This window comes from Lepidothrix coronata, unplaced genomic scaffold (genome assembly GCF_001604755.1).
Source record: "Lepidothrix coronata isolate B3197 unplaced genomic scaffold, Lepidothrix_coronata-1.0 Scaffold6, whole genome shotgun sequence".
Taxonomy (NCBI): Eukaryota; Metazoa; Chordata; class Aves; order Passeriformes; family Pipridae; genus Lepidothrix; species Lepidothrix coronata.
Window position 1 is genome coordinate 10,830,535 of NW_016690186.1, and position 4,921 is coordinate 10,835,455.

Consider the following 4,921-nt stretch of genomic DNA (forward strand, 5'->3'; position numbering starts at 1 on the left):
TAGATCTAGCCAAACTTTCTTCATTTAATCCAGTGTTTTGAAAGCAAACGATACTGGCACCAAAGAAGAAATATTACAGGTTTTAATTCCTTTAGTAGTGCAGTTCCACCTCAGGATCCTGGCTGAATTATGACACTTTGCAGGGTGCTGCAGCAACACGGTAGGTGGTTGCTTTTAGCTTATCAAAAGGAGACAGAATCATTTAGCTTAAAGCTTTCTCCTGGAGGTTCATGCTAACACACTTTACTTTACACTTCCTATAGCCTAGCAGCACATATGCAGTGGCTGTTGCCACAACACAGCTGACACACGATAACTCTTCGAGGAAAGAAACTCAAATGTGTTGCCTTTACCCAGATCTCTGAACTCTAGACTATTACAAAGAACACTTCTCAGAAAAATTAATGTAGTTATTTTCAGTAAAAATTTTCCCTTTTTTTCCTCTCCTCCCACCTTTTTGTTTTTTTTAAATGGTGAAATAAAAGTTCATGAAGGAAGTACTCATTTGTTGCAAATTGGGGCATGATCATTATAGCCTTATCGTAATGCTTTAGCACTGAGTTTATATGTCTATCACTGCAAAGGCATTTTGTTAATTAGAGAAAAAGAGTGTGATTCTTGACAAACCTGAGCTTTGGCAGCTAATTCATTATCTTAGCAGTAGATACTGAAAGGGCTGCTTTATAATTAAGCTCCAGCAGTATCTCAATACTATCGCTGAGAGGTGAAGCTACACAGAACAAGGGAAGGCTATAACCAATTTCAGGGTCTTCCCACATGCAATAACCTAATTCTTCTGCTTCAAAGGATAAAAATTGTGAGTAATATTTTCACTGATATCAAAGCTAACCTCATGATAAAATACTATCAGATTGGGAACAGGTTCAATGTATTCCTCAGAGCTCATTACAAAGGACATATGTCCCCTCTTAGTAAGGCACTAAGTAGGAACATACAGTACCTAAATATAGGCTCTGTAATGTTAACATTTGGATTCAACTTCCCCACTAGTATCTATATCTTCCATTCTTAAAGGAGGATCATGACTTGCCCACAATAACATAGCAATAACATGAGTACTTGCAATGATCCACAGCATCACATTGTTTTCATTCCATGAATGCAGCAAGACTAGAAGTGCCCAAAAGTTGCTGCAGAAGACAACACAACTTTTGGTATTCTGAAAATCAAGATTATTTACACCATTAAGAGCTGCAGAACCAAAGATTGATACAATTCTTTGGTGATATCTAAGGTAGAGCCCCCAGACCTAGGATAACACCTAACTTCCCAAAAGAGTCAGCTGAATCCAAAGCAAACTATCTTTAAACCATCTGGGTTACTGTTTCTAGCTCTGGATCAACATTGCTCATACCCAGGCCCAAGTTCCTTGTGTAGAGCCTTTCCTGAATCACACTACTTCCTGACCTGGCTATCACAGAGCTTTGAACTGCAGCTTTGTATATCCATGATTCCCCTTTCACACTCAGTTATCATCTTATATTTTCTGAGAACTCCTCCTAAATGTAATTCTAGTTCAACACCTACAGGCACTACTGCACATACACCCCCACACCCCCCCAACCTAAAACACGTGGTACTTAGGTTCAGCAAAGGAATTTCTCAACTAGTTGTTTTATTATTAAGAAGCATTACAGAGTCCCAGAGTCCTGTAAAGCTTGGCCTTGCCTCCACAGAAGTCCACGTTTTGTCAGTGTTTCAAGCCAGTTAAATATTTTCCTGCTTCTTGTCTCCTCAAGTGCCCCTGTTCACAGAGAATCCAAGTCTGCCTACCACCTGTCTCTTGGCCAGGCAGGCTCCCCCTCCATTTGTTATGTGCTTCTGCTGAGAAGCAGCATGCCTGTCAGCCATGCTGGTTCCCTTCTGTAAAACAAAGCAAAACATAAAAATTAAAAATAAAAATCCAGAGCTCTCCACTTCAAGGGTCAGTTTTTCTGAGTTTGCAGTTCAGCAGTTCTGAGGCTGAACAAAAACTGTCCCACCATGGCTGTTCTCTAAGGTACCTAAACATTTTTTTGGAGAAAACAGCTCATAATTCAAAATTAATGTCTTAATGCACTCTACATTTTGGAGAGTGCAAAATTCTCCAACAGAATGATGATAGAAATCTGCCAAACAGAGATTCGGATGCTGATGCAGGAAACATAAATCTTTGCAAAATATATAATTTTGTATTTATAACACCTTTTTTACCCTGGTGCATATAACCATATGTGGAGACATAGATGTGTTATACAGATTAGACTCTCCGGGGACAAAAAGGAAATTCTAGGACATAAGGTTATACTGCTCACAATCTCGAGTGAAGAAGTGCTAATTAATGAATTATTCTCACTGGACAGGCAGCTTTCAAGGGTCCTGTTTTCATATCCATAAATCAGATTTTGTTAGAAAGCAAACTGACCAGTGACAGTTGCAGCAAAAATCCAAGAGCTGTTTTTCCCCTAAGATACATTCTTCCAAAGTCTGTGCAGTGCTGGATGCGGTCTCTTATTTTTCATTAAAACCAAATCACTCGTACCTCTAATAATTTTGGTACAGACCATGAAGAGCTTTTTAGTCCAATTATAGTTGGACAGAAACGTAAGCTTTCAGGACAAGCTGAGGTTATCACTTCAGATACTTTAAAAGATGAATGTACAAATTGACCTGAACCAAACTTCAAAGTCAGTGAAGGCCAAGGGAAGATAAAAACAAAAATGAAAAATATTTCAGCAATTACTTAGCACTGATATTTCAGTAGCAGAGAAACAATGTGTACTTAGCTTAGAAGAAGCCTCCATGCCTTTGATTAAATAACCTGATACATTAAAAAACTCAACAACTAACCCCAAAACTACGAAATATAATATTGCTTTACATTCTGATTCATTATTTTCATGTTACAGGATAAATAGCAGTAACAACTGTTTTTCTTATTATATAGATGTTCTTCAAATAAATAATAGCAAGAAGGTAATAGTAGCAAGGGGAGGAAAGGGGGGAGAAGGAGGGAAAATTAATTTTCCACCCTACCTAAAGACCTACCGAGCTATATAAACACAGAGCAGGGAGAGGAGAGAGGCAACTTCTTTCCTAAATCCATGAAATTTACCACAGTTATCTGTATGGACTCACTTATATCCATCTCTGCAGAATTTTACTACTTCAAAATAGCATAATATTTCCTAAAAGAATTACCCACGTTACTCATGAAAGGTTAGAGAATTCTGAGGCCTCCCAAACCTATAGTTCGCAGTAACAGCTAAAAGAACTTGAAAGACATGACTAAAGATTTAAGTGGCACATGGGATTCCATGCCAAAACTCCCTTCCTATCGGCTTACTGCCTCCCACTCCTTTCTCCTGCTGCAATCTTTGCACCTGCACTGGGTTTTCAGATGATCATTCTACAGATGGTTAAAAATGACTACGAGGTTAGATACCACTAGCAGCATGGTCAAAACATCTGATTTTATGGTTTTGGCCCAACAAAGGCTCTACCAGCAAGAGCTGCCCTAATCTCCCTACCATGCCCAAGGGATTAGTTAACTAGTTAACTAGCAAATCTGTTCATGGAATAGTAATGACAAAGTATTATTTCAAACTGATCATTGGAAGTGAGTTCATGATCTCGGGATGGTTGTGGATGTAAAGTGGCATTACATCATTCGCCCTCACTGTTGACACTGGGGCTTTTGGTACATATTAGGCAGACAGCACCTGCCTCACTAGAATTCAGATATGTAAGTCATTACTACGTCAGCTCCCCTGATATACTAATCAAAGAAGCCACAACTCAGATAAAAATAGGCTTTTTTTTTTTTTTTTTTTATCTAGAGCATCCATCTAGACTCAGAGGAGGACCAGGTAGCACAATAACAAAAAGAAGTTCAAGTCTTGTCTCTGCAGCAAATGGTACATTCACTACCACCTGCAAAACCATTCCAGTAAACCATAACTTGTTCATATTAGTGAAGGTACACCACCAGAGATATCACTGACTTACAAGTGACAACAGGTATTGAACTCACAATCACATGCACACCCACATTATCTGACCATCTAAAGTAAAACCTCCCATGTTCAATTCCTAGGTCAAGTAAAACATGCACCCACAAACTCTCTGAGCCATGCAAATACATTCTGGCTTCTGATACAGTTATCTTGGTAATGAATCTGCAAACCACACACCCCAAAACCAGGGAGTCTTATCACTCCCTGCTCCTGTCTCAAAGACTTTCTGCACACCATCTCCTCCCTCTATTCCTCAGAGGCTGGGGAGCACTTTATAGTTTTTCAGCAGCCCTTTGCTAAGGCCCAAGCAGCAAGTAGAGGTGTCACCATTGCTCTGTCTACCCAATGAAGCACTTTCTTATGCAACCCTATATAACCACTTGTATGTCTGTAGGTAACACAGTGAGCACCATTTCATTGCTACAGCATGACTGTATGCAGAGTATGATTGTATACAGTAGGACTGTAGCAGAGCTGCCTGGTTGGCTGCCATCCTGCCAGATAGCAATGCCCAGAAAGCACAGTAAGTTAACATGAAGTCAAAGTATGCATGCCAAAACAGCACAAAGTAATCTTGTGAGCTTGGTCATATCTGTGGCAATATAAATGGCATTATGTTAACTGAAGAGAACCTTTTCCCCAGTGTTTGCCCAGCAGTAAGAAGTGTTCTGGTTTTATGAATATGGCAAGACCACTGCTAGTTCCCTGTGCTTCAATATTAGATATGGAAGTCAGCTCCCTTGACTCTTAATCCCCCTATTCTAATGACAGCTATTCTTGTATTTTAGATATATTTCAAGTGTTTTGTAAATTATTCTGTGGAATTATTGCAATTTGTTACTGCAAATACCAGAAAACACCTAAAACCAGGTTAAACTCTTAGGTCTGTGTTGACAGAGGGGTTC

At 39.3% G+C, this 4,921-nt stretch overlaps 1 long non-coding RNA gene across 1 annotated transcript in view; it reads right to left on the reverse strand.

The window, feature by feature from the left end:
• Positions 1 to 1,619: 1,619 nt before the first annotated feature.
• Positions 1,620 to 4,921, reverse strand: part of LOC108506255 — a 17,772-nt gene continuing 14,470 nt past the window's right edge. The window contains exon 2 of the long non-coding RNA XR_001877735.1: positions 1,620 to 1,884. This is a non-coding gene — a long non-coding RNA (uncharacterized LOC108506255). The remainder of the gene's footprint in view (positions 1,885 to 4,921) is intronic.